The following is a 17636-nucleotide window of genomic DNA, read 5'->3' on the forward strand; positions in this document are numbered from 1 at the left end:
AATAGTAAATACACACTTTATTATGGTCAATGGCCGGTTCTCATAATTATGGGTACGTCATGTTGTGTGTGTGTGTGTTTTGCCTCAGCATGTTGAGAAGCAGTGCCCATTCTGATGTTAACTTCTAACTTTACATTCCTCACCTCTTGAGTATCCCAAAGTACCAGACTGGATCTGGAATATTTTTCAAACACTTGCTCTAGCGCTCTGGTAGGTAGCTCCATCGAACTCCACAACAGCCTTTCTCTGCCTACAGACCTGACAGAATTGGACAGTGTGCCATGGAAATGTCTCTCCCCAAGACCTCAGGCTTGAAGGTATGCCATGACTGCAGGGAGCTGTTTGTTACAGATCCCCACATTGTTTGCCTGTGTTGTCTATAATCCAGGTTTGGTTCTAATGTCCATTTTGGATTCAGAACCAATGTTGGCTAGCCCTAGAACCATGTCTCAGTATTAGCTAATCAGAATGCAAATACCAGTTTTGGATGATCCTCAGCCTCTTACTTGAGGAAAGTACTACCAGAAAAATGAGGCCCTGTTTGGCTCAGGATTAGACAAATTTATGGGCTCCAAAATGTTCACATGATGATGACAGTGAGTGTGAGCGACTCACTTATTTTGATTCTGGCCTATAACTCAGTTTTCAAAAGGCTAGTGACCTTTACACTTTTCCTGAAACAGAATTAGAATCTCCCCCAGGATTCCCCACACATCAAGGACAATAATCTTCATCTGCTGCAACAGCCTCCTAGCTGTTTTAATTTCCCCTCCCAGTAATATGCTGAGCAAGTTAAAGGCAGGATTTGATTTTTTCCACATGGCTGTAGAGCTACAATGTCCGATCAGTGGGTGCTACAAATTGTTCAGAGGGAATACACCTTACCCTTCACTTCTTAACCCCCTCCTATCACACCTGTTCTCACACTCCCCTCAGCAAATCATGTCACCATCCTCCTAGACAAAGTTATATTGCTTTTATTCAGAGGGGCAATAGAATGGGTCTGAGAAACAGAGAAAGGTGAGGGGTGTTACTCCTTCTATTTCTGGGTGTCCAAGAAAGCTGAAGGTCCCCGCTTTGGCTTCTCCACCCATTGGTATTAACAGAAGTAATGGCGTTGGTTGTGGCCCATCTTTGCATGTAAGTTATACAAGTACTTCTGTACCTCGATGATTGACTGTTAAAGGCTCTCTCGCTGCAGTCATTCACAGACCACCTTTAAAGTGGTCATATTAGGGTTTTCCATCAAAGACTGAAGTCTGATCTAAAGCCTGCTCTTAGGATTCCATTTGTAGATGCCATTCAGAACATCATGGCGTTCAGGGCTTTCCAAACCCCACAACGAGTCCAGAATTTTCAGAATATCATCCTGATGTTTCCAGCCCAATACTAGATTACGGTGCGGGTGGTTCTGAGGCTTCCTGTCTTCCCATTGTCGTGCATTCTCCGTCTCCCTCATGCTCATTGGCACATATGGGCTTACCAGTGGAATCTCTGCTTTCATTGGGCATAACTCTGAGGCTGCCTGTCAGAGACCATTGCCTTCAGTGGTTGGATCTGGATATCAACCTGTCTTGTAGTGACAGACAGCATTGTGTCTAGTTTGTGGCTGTCACTTTGGGGAACTGGAGCTTTATGCCATCTGGTAGGCTCTGAAAGTCTTTCTTCCATCCATCAATAAGAGGTCTGTGCAGGTCTGTGCTGACAATGAAACTGCCATTTAGTACTGCAATAAGTATGGCAGCGTGGCGCCTTAGACCTTGAGTAAGGAGGCATTTCGCCTTTGGACCTGGCTGGACCATCAGTGATTGTTCCTAGTAGCCAATTATCTGGTGCAGTCTCTCAGTGCCAGGGTAAATGACCATAGATGTCAGATGGACAACCACAAATGGACTTTTCATCCAGCAGCAGCTTATAACATCTGTGCCCAGTGGGGCATGCTCTGTTTGGTCTTTTGTCTACCGACAATGCACATTATCGCGATTACTGAACTCTGCAGCTTAGATGAAGAGGATTCCTGGGTGACACATTCTTTCCCTTGTGAGCCACAGGGCTCCAATACGCTTTTCCAGTGTTCCCTCTCCTCCCTGAATTCTGAAGAAGGTCAAGATGTACTGTTCTTTGATCATCTTAATAACTCTCCATTTGTCCAGCAGAGTGTAGTACCCTGATCTCTCAAGTGTGGACATTTGCTTCTATTCCATGTTCCTCTTCAGAAGGCTCTCCTGTCAGGGCAGCAGAGCAAGGCCCTGCACTCGAATCTCCACAGCCTACACCTACTTGTGTAGAGATTGAGCAGTGGCAAGTGAATGGTTTTGACTTACCTGCTTAAGTAGAGGATAGGATTTTTGTGGCTAGGTCCCTTCTGCTAAATCTGTTTATTTGGGTTTATTTGTGGCCTAGTCTGAGACTTTCCACTGGATCCACTACGGCCCAGGTTTTTTTTATTGTTTTGTTGTTCTATATTTAGACTTGCAGGGTTTTTTAACAGTGGTCACAGTAAAAGGCAATATGTCCCACCTTTAGGCTGTTTTTATTCCTGCTTGATCAATCTTAATTCTTCTAGTCACCAACAGTGGTGAGATTTCTCAAAGAACTATAGTACATGTTCCCACTGTTGCCTGGCTACATGGCCCAGTGGGACTGTATCTTGATCCTTAACACGTTTCTATTGCACACATCTTTTAAATGCATGCACAGCTGTTCTGAGGCTGTATTCCTTAGCACAGTTAAATCTGTGAGCCTCAGGAGCTTTCAATACGTCCTCAATAGACCAACTTCTGCACCCACATATTGCTGTGGAGGACTCATGATTAATTTCTGCCATAGTTGTATCATCCTTCCATGGATTCAGTTCACTTCCTTCCTAACTTTTTTCTCTGTGAAGGAGAGAAGAAGAGGAGGCTTCATCTTTTAGACCCAAAGAGAGCTCATCTTCACATTGAGCGTACAAGAGAACTTTGTTAATGATCAGCTTTTCTAATGGTTTGCTGATGCTAAGAATGGAAAGATGGCACAGACACAAAGCCTATCCAGATGGATCACCCTGGGTATAAAATCATGCTATGCCCTGGTTAACAAAGAGCTCCCTAAATGCATGCAGGTTCTTTTCTCTGGAGAATAGACTGCTTTGACACACTGGAGAGAAGTGTTCCTGTTCTGTCCACCTCACAGGTTTTACATTGGCGTCTATACTTTCATTCAGCAAGCACTACTACTTTATTGTTAAAGTCCACAGGCTGTTTTGCCAGCTCAGTCACACAAGTCACTCAAGTCACCCCTTAATGCTCCCTCGTTCTGAAAGGTACTGCTTGGATATCTATTCAGAAGGTGATAAGTATGCATCAGAACTAGAAGTCATTTATCTTTGGCAACACACTTTGTGGTGCATACTTTCTACCAGAAAATTCCTCACTGCCCTCTCTCCTCCCCCACTCCGCGCAGTGGAGCCCTGTACTGGTTTAGAAGGCAACGTGTTAACTCAAATCCCCTACGGATGATCCACTTCTGAGTGCACAAAAATGTTCTTTGTAAATGCACATCAGCATGCAAAGGTAGTGTCTATAAATTGCTTTGCGGCGTCACTTATAGAAGTGGTGCCAGACTGCCTGAGATCCCGATAGCATGACCTTCTGGCTCATGGAGGCAAGTGCTTGAAAAAAATCTGCATCCTATCAGGCTCCTGAGGATGTTTAAAAGGATGCTCAGTCCTCATGATTAAAATTACTAAGCAATAAAGGCTGATGTCCAAAACCTCACTGATATCTTCCATAAATGTTGATTTCTGTAGGAATCAGGTGACTCGCCTTCAGCTGTGATTTGTGTAGTGTAACAAGGAAAATTATTGTTAGCCTTACGATTTACTAAGTACATCTCACATGAAAGATATTTGCAAGGCGTCTTCAGCTATTTAACTCTGTTATAAAAACATCTTCAACATGTTGTCATTTGATGTAGGCTCTAATATGTTCTAGATTTTTAAATATTGGGTGCATTTGAAACTATTGGGTGCTCATTTGAATCACTTATTCCCTGTTTTGCCATGGTTTTGAGTTGGTGACAGTCACTTTAAGAGGTCTCATCAGCATGTTAGAGATCTAGCTTTGTGTGTTGATTGACTGTAGAACCGAAGTGACTCATCTGTGGGCTGTTGCTTATTGGTGTACATTCAGCCCTGTGCCACACACCTAAATGTGGATGTATTTTGGATTATTGGGAGCTTAGTAGAATAATCTACTGCCTGGGTTTGATACTGGGAGAGGTAACATTATATGTCTTTTTCCAACTCGAAGGAACCTATGACAGCTGCCACATATAGTTCTAGCTGAGGCTTTTAATTGGTTTCAGTACTGAGGCCTATAACACAGAGTTACAGGTAATTTTTTGCCTTCCCACTCTTAACCTTAGTATCCCTGCCAAACATTTTTCAGGAGTGTCCAGCTCTTTAGAGATCCAGTAATTTGACCTCTAAAAATCTATTGTGTTTCACTCAATGCCCAAAATCGTACTTAGAAAAGCAGTTTTTTGTTTTCTTTGCTAAACTAACAAGAAACTGTTTTTGTGACATAGGACAGTGATTTTTCGTGAGCATAATTTTCACAAGCTGGGCACTAATGTTTGGTCCCCATCTTCTCCCCACCCTGGACAACCTGACTGCCTCCTACCAACCCATCGACTATTTAAGTTCTCTTTTCATACCGTCTAGCCATGGCATCCTAATAGATGGTGGGCACTGAAGTACTGCTGTGGTTTAACTAGGGAGCTGCATCTTATGTAACATTTTTTAGAGCTCTTTACAGTAGAGCATAACAATGACGTGAGGGTTATACAACTAACAAAGACCAACTATCAAATAAGAACAAAAAGAATCCGAAAAACAACAGGATGACAATCAGAAGGAGACAGGACTAAGTGGATAGGGGAGGGAGGGATTGCAAGTAGCAAGTAGGGTGTGGTGCAGTAGGCAAGAATCAGGTGGGTGTGAAAGGAAGGGTCGAGCTGAAGTGTTGTCTGCTACAACGAGGAGAGAAGTAAGCATGAGGAAGGTGAGATGGTCAGCAAGAAAGTGAGAGGGACCCAGTTAATGATCAGGCAATAGGGTAGTGGATTAAAAGAGATGATTAGTGCATAGGGGAAAGAGAAGGACAAGGGAGGGGGTAGAGACTAAAGTAGAGCAGGTTCCTGAAGAGGCATAGATCTTGGGTAAAGGAAGTAACTTGGGATGAATAAGGTAGGAAGAGGAAGAGTTTAGAGTAAGCCAGTAATGGGGCCTGGAGGTGAGGGAGAAGAAGTCAGATAGTAGATGGGCAGTAACTCACAAGTTAAATAAGTCCTGATATAAGTGAAGCTGGAATGAATGCACAAATACAGATAACAAACATTAAGCCTATCGAGTTACATACACATCTTGTTGCTGCTGGCTGGGCCTCAGTTTTTGCATCATGTAATGTGTTATAGAGACATCTGTTTTGAATTGGTTCAACCATGTAGTGGATGGAGTCAGAAGGTGCAGCCTGTTTGTACCTAACTTCAAGAGTTGCCACAACCAATAGCAGCAGTCTGCTTACTCCTCCTTCTCTGCCAGAGCCTTTTTTCCATCCTCAAAGGGGAGCGTGAGCTTGTTTGTAGAGGGGACCCCTTGCTCCTTAATGTTGGTGACATTCCATCAGTAAGAGCACTGAAGACTTTGGATTGTACATGGGATGTGTCCCACCTTTCCAGAAGAGTTTAACCTTCTTCCTGTTTTCTTTTTCTGTCCTATCCGCTGGCTCGAATCGTTACCTAAAAGGGAAAAAAGTGTGTGTGTAATTTTGTAGGTACACATGCATGGCGCACATACTTACAAAATTACCAGGTTGGACGTGTTACAATTTCTTTTCCTTTTTTTTTTTGTACGCCATGCTGTTGCATGTCTGAAACCACTAACAAATCCAATAGGATCCTGAGCAAAACATATTAGCTTTGCCAATGCTTGTTCTTGTGGCTCTGCCATTTGGCATTGCATTAGCATTTCTTGTCTTCAAGCTGATGAAGTTGGTGATGTTGGTGCATTTTTTTCCTGTGCCGGTGGTGTTCTCTCTACAACCAGGCTCGATCCTCCCCGGGTATGTTAGTACTCAGACAGTGTTTTATTTTCCTTCTCCTCAATAACCCTATCATTCAGCACACAATCCATCCCTCTTGTTATAATGGTCCCCTGGTCCTACTTTCCTCCAAGGAGGGTTTGATACTTTAAGACATGTTTCCGATATTTCAGAAGATTAATCTGCAGGGTGGAGTAGACTCTCCATTCCCAGTGCCTAAACTTTTAAGACTATTTTGTTGGGTTTGAGATTGCAAGCCCTTGTTGACCATGCATCTTCTAGTCTGTTAGCTGAACTTGAGGACAGAAATATCTTAATTGGAGTCTTCTTGCCATCTACTTCCGGTGTCCCCTTCTGTTGGAGGTTCAGTCTGCACCTCCGCAGGGTAACCCCTCTAGTGGCTCTTTGCTTTTCACAAACGTTTTTGCTGCCATTGAGACCTCTATGAGATATTTCCTTCCTATAGGCCTTGAGCCTCCCATGTTATCGGTAACTCTTGGGGGATGGATTCTAATATGATTTATTGACAAGGTAAGGACGTCTAGAGATGAAAAATATATGATAGTAAGTCATAACTCTTTGCCTTTTGTGAGTTGCCAGTCCACTCTCAAGATATCTTGATGTAAATTGATTTTTTTTTTCATCATTATTATTGTAAATTGTATTATTAAAAATTATAATTACAGTAAAGGTGATTATGCAAATTGATAATTATAATAGTGATCATGATTATATTAAGTACACCAAGCGACATTTATACTTTTTTACATTAATTTTTGTACAGAGCTGGTGGTGAATGACCATACAGCATCTTAAAGAAGACTGAAACAAGCACATTCTCTCCCTCTGATCATCAGTGTATAATTCATTTATGGTCAGATGTCCAAAATGGAGTTACGGTGATAAGCCCACAGGACTGCTCATCTTGGAAAACTTTGTTATAGGCATCTCAAGTAGGGAATCACATTCCACTGTTAACCATTTTGAGAAATGTGGAAAGCAACATGGTTCCCCAAGTATTTTACCACAGGAAGTGCTGGAGCCCATTTACTATGAAGAGAGATTTACAGACTACTAAATGAAAAGCTGAAACAAGTGTCAGTGATGATGCTGGAATGAGTGAGTGCACGAGTAAACGCGTAAGCAGAAGAACATCATTAAAGTCAAACGTGTATGATGAAGAATGTACATTTTGTGGAAAGATAAAATTCTACAAGGGAACATAAACACTAGAGAAATTAACCAAGGCCACTGAACTTGGAGTTGTCAAAAGGCTTCAAGAGTGTGCAACCATTTAATTGTGATTTAAAGATCTTAGCAGTTTGTAGTTGGGACTTTGTGGCTGCAGAAGCCCATTACCATGCATCTTATAGGAACTATACAACGGTTAAAGCAAAGGAGGAAAATCATGCATCTAGCATTCAAACCATTGATCACTACAAAAATATGAGAGATGTAGCAAATGATGAACTATTTCAATACATTAGAACTGTGATTATTCCTAACAGAGGTAATTCATGTGACGAGACTCACGGAAAGACTTGAAACCCTCATGAAACAGAGAGGAGTACAAGGAATAGACCAATCAACCAAGAAGCATATTAAAAGAAAATTGGACTCAGAGTTCGGTGATAGCCTCCACATATTCCGAGACAACCAAGGAAAATTATTAGCCCAACCTGATAGTGTCATGCTACAGGTTATTGTAAGACAAACCCGAGTTTGGAAAGACAATTATCAGTTTTAAAGGTTAAGGCAACAGACATGAACAAGATCATTGATCAAACGTCATCGCACATAAGAAATTATTAAAACAAACTTCACGTCAACACCCTGGCCATATCATCCATCAGACGTTGATAAAGATTGATTTACAGTTCCTGATTACCTTAAACGGTTCCTGTTAGGACTTCTGACTGGAGATCCAGAAAACACAAAAGGGTTGCCTTACTTATGTAGTCATTCAGTCAGGACATCATATATGCAGTCAGACATGGCAAGCAGAAACCCCCCCAAGCAATTGATGCTCATATACGCCATAAAAACGTTGACAGTCAATGTTGAAATCATTCTCACTCTAAACAGATTTGTTATTGGCATTTCATACTCACAACTGGAAGAAACTGATACTTCCTTGTGTCTTCAGAAACTTGCTGCTACCTCAATTGAGCAAATTGTTCTTCCAGCCAATATTCAGCCTCATGTCCTCACTAACTTAGCATGGGATAGCATTGATAGGCTGGAAGAGACTCTTACTGGTAAGGGGTCAACTCATCAAGTCAACAGCATAGCTGTTGGAACAAAACCTTTTAACCCCTTCGCTGCCAGGCCTTTTCCCCCTCCTGTGCCGAGCCTTTTTTTGGCTATTTGGAGCAGTTCGCGCTTAGGCCCTCATAACTTTTTGTTCACATAAGCTACCCACGCCAAATTTGCGTCCTTTTTTTCCAACATCCTAGGGATTTTAGAGGTACCCAGACTTTGTGGGTTCCTCAGGAGGAGGCCAAGAAATTAGCCAAAAAACATTGAAAATTTCGTTTTTTTCAAAAAAATTGGAAAAATGGGCTGCAGAAGAAGGCTTGTAGTTTTTCCCCTGAAAAGGGCATCAACAAAGGGTTTGCGGTGCTAAAATCACCAGCTTCCCAGCTTTCAGGAACAGGCAGACTTGAATCAGAAAACACAATTTTTCAACACAATTTTGGCATTTTACTGGGACATACCCCATTTTTACGATTTTTTGTGCTTTCAGCCTCCTTCCAGTCAGTGACGGAAATGGGCATGAAACCAACGCTGGATCCCAGAAACCGCAACATTTCTGAAAAGTAGACAAAATTCTGAATTCAGCAAGGGGTAATTTGTGTAGATCCTACAAGGGTTTCCTACAGAAAATAACAACTGAAAAAGAAAAATATTGAAATTGAGGTGAAAAAAAACTCACTTTTTCTCTACGTTTTACTCTGTAACTTTTACCTGCAATGTCAGATTTTTGAAAGCAATATACCGTTACGTCTGCTGGACTCTTCTGGTTGCGGGGATATATAGGGCTTGTAGGTTCATCAAGAACTCCAGGTACCCAGAGCCAATAAATGACCTGCACCCTGCAGTGGGTTTTCATTCTATGCCGGGTATACAGCAATTCATTTGCTGAAATATAAAGAGTAAAACATAGCTATCAAGAAAACCTTTGTATTTCCAAAATGGGCACAAGATAAGGTGTTGAGAAGCAGTGGTTATTTGCACATCTCTGAATTCCGGGGTGCCCATACTAGCATGTGAATTACAGGGCATTTCTCAAATAGACGTCTTTTTTACACACTGTCTTACATTTGGAAGGGAAAAATGTAGAGAAAGACAAGGGGCAATAACACTTGTTTTGCTAATCTATGTTCCCCCAAGTTTCCCGATAAAAATGATACCTCACTTGTGTGGGTAGGCCTAGCGCGCGCGACAGGATAAGCCCCAAAACACAACGTGGACACATCACAGAAAACAGAGCTGTTTTTAGCAAAGTGACAACTTTAGATTTTGGCCTCTAGCTCAGCTGCCACCTAGGGAAACCTACCAAACCTGTGCATTTCTGAAAACTAGAGACCTAGGGGAAACCAAGATGGGGTGACTTGTGTGGCTCGGACCAGGTTCTGTTACCCAGAATCCTTTGCAAACCTCAAAATGTGGCTAAAAAAACACATGTTCCTCACATTTCTGTGGCAGAAAGTTCTGGAATCTGAGAGGAGCCACCAATTTCCTTCCACCCAGCGTTCCCCCATGTCTCCCGATAAAAATGATACCTCACTTGTGTGGGTAGGCCTAGCGCCCGCGACAGGAAACACCCCAAAGCGCAACGTGGACACAGCCAAATTTTTGAAGGAAAACAGAGGTGTTTTTTGCAAAGTGCCTACCTGTAGATTTTGGCCTGTAGCTCAGCCGCCACCTAGGGAAACCTACCAAACCTGTGCATTTCTGAAAGCTAGAGACCTAGGGGAATCCAAGATGGGGTGACTTGTGTGGCTCGGACCAGATTCTGTTACCCAGAATCCTTTGCAAACCTCAAAATTTGGCTAAAAAAACACATGTTCCTCACATTTCTGTGGCAGAAAGTTCTGGAATCTGAGGGGAGCCACAAATTTCCTTCCACCCAGCGTTCCCCCACGTCTCCCGATAAAAATGATACCTCACTTGTGTGGGTAGGCCTAGCGCCCGCGACAGGAAACGCCCCAAAGCGCAATGTGGACACAGCCAAATTTTTGAAGGAAAACAGAGGTGTTTTTTGCGAAGTGCCTACCTGTAGATTTTGTCCTGTATCTCAGCCGCCACCTAGGGAAACCTACCAAACCTGTGCATTTCTGAAAGCTAGAGACCTAGGGGAATCCAAGATGGGGTGACTTGTGTGGCTCGGACCAGATTCTGTTACCCAGAATCCTTTGCAAACCTCAAAATTTGGCTAAAAAAACACATGTTCCTCATATTTCTGTGGCAGAAAGTTCTGGAATCTGAGGGGAGCCACAAATTTCCTTCCACCCAGCGTTCCCCCACGTCTCCCGATGAAAATAATACCTCACTTGTGTGGGTAGGCCTAGCGCCCGCGACAGGAAACGCCCCAAAGCGCAACGTGGACACAGCCAAATTTTTGAAGGAAAACAGAGGTGTTTTCTGCAAAGTGCCTACCTGTAGATTTTGGCCTGTAGCTCAGCCGCCACCTAGGGAAACCTACCAAACCTGTGCATTTCTGAAAACTAGAGACCTAGGGGAATCCAAGATGGGGTGACTTGTGTGGCTCGGACCAGGTTCTGTTACCCAGAATCCTTTGCAAACCTCAAAATTTGGCTAAAAAAACACATGTTCCTCACATTTCTGTGGCAGAAAGTTCTGGAATCTGAGAGGAGCCACAAATTTCCTTCCACCCAACGTTTCCCCACGTCTCCCGATAAAAATGATACCTCACTTGTGTGGGTAGGCCTAGCGCTCGCGACAGGAAACGGCCCAAAACACAACGTGGACACATCAAATTTGTTCATAGAAAACAGTGCTTACCTGTGGATTTTGGCCTCTAGCTCAGCCGGCACCTGGGGAAACCTAGCAAACCAGCGCATTTTTGAAAACTAGAGACCTAGGGGAATCCAAGATGGGGTGATTTGCGGGGCTCTGACCAGGTTCTGTTACCCAGAATCCTTTGCAAACATAAAAATTTGGCCCCAAAACACTTTTTCCTCTCATTTCGGTGACAGAAAGTTCTGGAATCTGAGAGGAGCCACAAATTTCCTTCCACCCAGCGTTCCCCTAAGTCTCTCCATAAAAATGGTACCTCACTTGTGTGGGTAGACCTAGCGCCCACGAAAATGCCCTAAAATAAATTTGACCGCCCACCCCCCCCCAATCCCCCCCTGCCCAGGAGCGACCCTTGCCTACGGGGTCGCTCCCCCTGCGTGACATTGGCGCCATACAACAAATCCCCGGTGCCTAGTGGTTTCAGCCCCCTTGGGGGCAGATTGACGTAAAATCGACCAATCTGCCCCCAAGGGGGGAAGAAATGCTCTAAATACAGTTTGCCCCCCAGGGGAGCGACCCTTGTCTGATGGGTCGCTCCCCATCTCTAAAAAAACAAACAAACAAAAAACACAAAAAAAATTGCCCTGGCACCTAGAGGTTTCTGCCCCTAGGGGGGGGCAGAAATGGCCTAAAATAAATGTGCCCCCTCAACCCCCACCCCCCTCGGAGCCACCCTTGCCTACGGGGTCGCTCCCCCTGCGTGACATTGGCGCCAAAAAACAAATCCCCGGTGCCTAGTGGTTTCTGCCCCCTTGGGGGCATATTGACATAAAATCGACCACTTCTGCCCCCAAGGGGGGCAGAATTGCTCTAAATACAGTTTGCCCCCCAGGGGAGCGACCCTTGTCTGATGGGTCGCCCTCCATCTCTAAAAAAACAAAAAAAAAAAAAAAACACAAACAAAAAAATTTGCCCTGGCAACAAGAGGTTTCTGCCCCACCTGGGGGCAGAAATGGCCTAAAATAAATTTGCCCCCCCAACCCCCCCCCCCCCACACCCCCCCAACCAGGAGCGACCCTTGCCTACGGGGTCGCTCCCCCTGCGTGACATTGGCACCAAAAAACAAATCCCCAGTGCCTAGTGGTTTCTGCCCCCTTGAGGGCAGATTGACGTAAAATCGACCAATCTGCCCCCAAGGGGGGCAGAAATGGTCTAAATACAATTTGCTCCCCAGGGGAGCGACCCTTGCCTGATGGGTCGCTCCCCATCTCTAAAAAAAAAAAACAACAAAAAAAAAAATTGCCCTGGCGCCTAGAGGTTTCTGCCCCCACTGGGGGTAGATCGGCCTAATACCAGGGGGGGCAGAGATGGCCTAAAATATATATTGCCCCGTAGGGGAGCGACCCTTGCCTAAGGGATCGCTCCCCACCTAAGAAAAAAGAGAACATCACAAAAAAAAAAAAAATCTTCCTGGTGCCTAGAGGTTTCTGCCCCCCCTGGGGGCAGATCGGCCTAATAATAGGCCAATCTGCCCCCAGGGGGGGCAGAAAAGGCCTTCCCAAAAAAATGCCCCCCCTGGGAGCGACCCTTGCCAAAGGGGTCGCTCCCGTTGCGTGAAATTCGCGCGCCAAAAAAAAACTCCCTGGTGTCTAATGGTTTCTGCCCCCCTTGGGGGCAGATTGGCCTCATCAAAATAGGCCAATCTGCCCCCAAGGGGGGCTGAAATGGCCTAAATATAATTTGCCCCCTAGGGGAGCGACCCTTGCCTAAGGGGTCGCTCCCCACCTAAAAAAAAAGAAAACATCACAAAAAAAAAAAAAAAAAAAAAAAGGTCCCTGGTGCCTAGAGGTTTCTGCCCCCCCTGGGGGCAGATCGGCCTAATAATAGGCCAATCTGCCCCCAGGGGGGGCAGAAAAGGCCTTCCTAAAAAAATGCCCCCCCCGGGAGCGACCCTTGCCCAAGGGGTCGCTCCCTTTTGCCAATTTCATAGAAAAAAAAAAAAATCCTGGTGTCTAGTGGGGTTTCAAAAGCCGGATTGCAAGCAATCCGGCTTTTGAAACCTGTGAGAGACTTCAAAGGGAAGGAAATACATTTCCTTCCCTTTGAAGCCTCTCGGGGCCTCCCCCATGGGATTGAAAGAGAAATGCAAAAGCATTTCTCTTTCAATCGCGCTGGAAGCTCTGCTTCCAGCTCTGCTTCCAGCGCGATGGGAGAGACCCTGTGACTAATCAGCGCGCGCTCGCGCGCTGACGTCACAGGGGGGGTCGGGGGTGGGAGGGGAAGGGCTTCCCCTTCCATCCCTGACTTGGGGGGGTGGGGGGGAACCCCACAGAGGGAGCGCTAGCGCTCCCTCTGGGCTCTGTGCACAGGACGTAATGGTTACGTCCTGGGCACAGCAGCACTGTGCCTCAGGACGTAACCATTACGTCCTGGGCACAGAAGGGGTTAAAGCTCCTCTCACAAGCATTGGGAAACAAAAGCAAAGAATATTGACCACCACAAATACCGAAGAATTGTTCATGTATGCTTTTGGTGAATGAGTTGGGCATCAGCCTTTGTTGACAAGTACTGAAGTAATGCCGAAATGTGTTGCCCCTTATGAAGCTTGCATAAAATACGAACATAATCTGGGTTGTTACAAGAAGCGAGCCACGCACTAATAATACAGAGTTGTACAGGATTTAACACCATTACTAGAAACCCATTTAGTGTATTCCCGAATTCCATTGGCTACTTGCCCACCATTAATGCCCCTGCAACTGAGTTGACAACGGTTTCTGAAACTTTGAAATAATCAGAGCTGATAGGGGAATAACTTTGTTTGATGAAAATTGTAGTGGTGATGGATCAAACTCTCTACGCTAAAGCAACTGATATTGTGTGGAAGCATAAAGCTGCGTACTGGAGGTCCACTACCACTCTGGTTGGTGACTGAGTACAATGGTTTCTTCAGGTATTGGGTCTTTGCTGTTCCGGAGGCTGCAGAGCCCTTTCCTGGGAGTTCATTGAAGAGCAGGATGGCTGCTCACGGGAGACTTGAGTCTTTTTCGAAAGCAGGCAGCCCTCCGAGGTTTCTGGAGGTTCAGCGGCAGAACAAGGTGTCTTTTGGGGCAGAGTCCATCGAGGACTGCAGGCAGGCCGTTGGGGTTAGTTCCAGGTCAGCTGCTCCTTCTTCTCCTCTTCTGCTGGTGCGTCTCTTCTTTGTCCTTTTCTTCTTATGTCGGCAGGATCTGAGTTCTTGGGTTCAGTGGTGCCACCTAAATACTCAATTTATGGGGTGTTACAGGGAGTGCCAGGTGGTAGTCAGTGGTCTGACCACTCTTAGGGTGACTACAACCTTTCTGTGACCTCTTCCGCTGGGAAGTGGGCATAACCTTAACCCTAGTGGCCTAATTCCTTCCGAACAAAGATAGAGGAATTAAAGTGCTGTCCACTTACGCTTGTCCACCTTCGGAGTGGGACTGGCAAGACCTAGACACACCTCCTAATCTGCCAAATTTTCCCACCTGTTCTGCCGACAACAGTGGGGACCAGGCATCTGAGCCTTCTCGAGAGACCTGGGTTGCATTACAAAGGTGGCTAGGCCTTTCAAACTTCCCGCTCTGGAACGTCCATCCTGCCTGGGTGAGGTGCTAACGCACCCGCTCAGTGCAGACTGTTGTCTCTGGCCCTCGAGAGCACTGGCTGTCACCTTGGGGAGCCAGAAACGTGTCTATGGTGGCGGAACTGGTCAGGACCAGTCAGTCAACACACTAACGGAGGAATCTGTCAAGAGTTCCCCAATGTCACCCGTGCTTTTCAGTCTTTATTGAACTGTTAGCTATTTCTGTCAGAACAGAAAACAGATTTGAACATCCGATTCCCGGTATGAGTATGTTGAAAATATTCAGATCGTATAATTTATGTACATAAAAACAGAATGGGCTCTCCCAAACATTAGAATTTATTATTTGGCTGCCTTTGTGCATATGATGACACGATAGAGGAAGGGCCTAGTAAATAGTTAGAATCATTCCATAGTTATTTTAGTGATTTATGAAGAAGCAATGGACGTACTTATCTTAAGAAAAAAATCCACGATACTCAAAGAAAATAAGGTCTAAGATATTGTAGGAAGCTGGCTTTGTATATACTATATGAAAATTTGATATTGTGTGCACAGAGTCCAGGGGTTACCCAGAGGCTTAACAGAAGCTAAAGAATGCTTTCTTTTGTGGTAGTGTGGTCGAGCAGTTAGGCTTATCACAGGATAGTGCAAAGCATTTGGTGTACACACACAGTCAATAAATGAGGCACACACTCAATAACTAACTCCAAGCCGATGTATTTCTAGTGGAAAAATATATTTTGTTACTTTATTTCTAGAACCAAAAGGCTCTTATTGCAGGTAAGTAGATTTGCAAGTAAGTATCAAGCATATGTATATAAAATAGTTAGTTTAGATTTTGTAAATAAAACGGTTTACGGGCAAGTAACACTTTTCACTTTTAAAAGTTGACAGTGCAATTTTGAGGTAAATACTCGACTTACAGTTCCAGTATGGGGGTGTGTAGGATGTCCACAGGGTCGGATTCAGGTTGACTCCAAAGTTGCAACACAGCGCCGGCTGGGTGCAGAGGTCAAAGCTCAAGGTAGATTTAGAATGGGGTCCTATGGAGACTGAGGGCACTATTAAACAGGTCTGCTAGCAGCTAAGTACCTGCAACTTCGGAGGGCAGACCTTGGGGGTTTAGGTGAGCACTGGGGGGGGGGGAAGGGAATCACAGGTCAGCACCAAACACACACCCTCAGCAGCACAGGGGCGGCTGGGTGCAGGGTGCAAACACAGCATTGGGCTCCCAATGCTTTTCAATAGGAGGACCCCAGGGGTCACAAAAATGCTGCAGGCTGGTTCCAGTGGGTCGGTTCTAGGAAACCACAGGCTGGACAAGGAGTAGGGCTGCCAGCTGAACGTTGCTAGACCAGTGATCTGATTCCCCAAGGCCAGCGGGATGCGGATGCAGGGGTACCTTTAGGCGCCGAGTATCTTCTTCTGGTTCTCTCACAGTCAGGGGGGTCCGCCGAATTTAGGCTGCAGGCGTTGTCGCGTTGGCCAGGAGGGGCAACCAAGGCTGGACACAAGGTCAGAATTTCCTGGAGCCCTACTCTGGAAAGGTGGGCCACCTGGACACTGGTTGTGGGCGTTAGGAGCAGAGTGTGCAGGACTCGCAGATCCAGGGCAGTTCTTGAGTCCTTTTGGATGGTTTCTTCTGGACAGGACCACTGTCCTCTAGAGTTCTTGGTCCTCTGGTGGGTAGGCAGTCCTCTGGGGTTTGGAGAGTTCGGTGGCCCTGTAGGATGCATCACCTTTTGGTAGCACAGTCCTTGAAGGTGCTGACAGGCGGGAAGGGCTGTGGACAAGTCAGTTGTCATCTGGAGTCTTCAGTGCTGGGGTACGGCTTAGCAGTTCTTCTTTCTCCTTCTTGTTGAGGTCGCCAGGAATCTGGTGAGCTAAGTTCAGGGGAGTCCTTGAATCCTAGATTTAGGGGCGTTACAGTAGCCAATGGCTACTGTCCCTGAGGGTGGCTACACCCCTCCTGTGCCCACTTTCCTTGGGGATAAGGGCACATTCTGAACTCTATTGGTCCCTGTCCTCCAACCCAAGATGGAGGATTCTCCAAGGGTGGGGTGGGGGATCAGGGGGGGTGGGGGGAGTCATGTCAGCTCTGGACACCTTAGGGATGGTCCTAGTTGGAGTTGTCACTCCTCCCTGTTTTACCTATATTTCCAGCTGGACTTGTCTCCAAAAGTTGGGCTTTGTCTGGTGGGGGCAGGCATATCCACTAGCTGCAGTACCCTGGGGCACAGTAATAGGAGGTCTGAGCCTTTGTGGCTCACCGCCAAGTTTTATAGGGCCTGTAGGGGAGAGGTTTGAAGCACCTTCACCCAGAGCAGGCCTTGTTTCAGGCCTCCGAAAGCACAAAGGCTCTCAACCCATGAGATCAGAAGCCTGTTTTCTAGTTGCAGGCTTGCACAGAATGGTCAGCCTTACTCTAAAGGGTTTGTTAAAATACAGGGGGCATCTCTAAGCTGCCCTCTGGGTGCATTGTACAATAAATCCAACACTGGCATCAGTGTGGGTTTATTGCACTGAGAAGTTTGATACTAAACTTCCCAGCCTTCAGTGAAGCCATTATGCAACTGTGGAGTTCGTAATGACAAACTCCTAGCCCATGTACTTAATATGGCCACACTATACTTAAAATGTCTAAGAATGGACTTAGACACTGAAGGGGCTTTTTGCTCGTGCAGCTATGCCCGCATCTGTGGCATAGTGCACCCTGCCTTAAGGCTGTAAGGCCTGCTAGAGGGGTGACCTACCTATGCCACAGGTGGTCATGGCGCCCTGAGAGGGATGCCATGTTGACTTTATCTTTTTTTCCCCGCCAGCACACATCGTTGGTGAGGGTCCCTTAGGGTGGCACAATACATGCTGCAGCCTTTAGGGAACCCTCCCTGTCCAGAGGGCCCTTGGTAAACTGTATCATTGTTTCCCCAATTGGCACACCCCTGGCACACAGCTAAGACCAT

The 17636-nt window shown here is 45.6% G+C and overlaps 1 protein-coding gene across 1 annotated transcript in view; it reads left to right on the plus strand.

Annotated features, from left to right (window-relative positions):
* TRPM7 (transient receptor potential cation channel subfamily M member 7) overlaps positions 1 to 17636 on the plus strand; it is a 1269618-nt gene that overhangs the window by 829835 nt on the left and 422147 nt on the right. The window lies entirely within an intron of this gene.

Source organism: Pleurodeles waltl, chromosome 3_1 (assembly GCF_031143425.1).
Source record: "Pleurodeles waltl isolate 20211129_DDA chromosome 3_1, aPleWal1.hap1.20221129, whole genome shotgun sequence".
NCBI lineage: Eukaryota > Metazoa > Chordata > Amphibia > Caudata > Salamandridae > Pleurodeles > Pleurodeles waltl.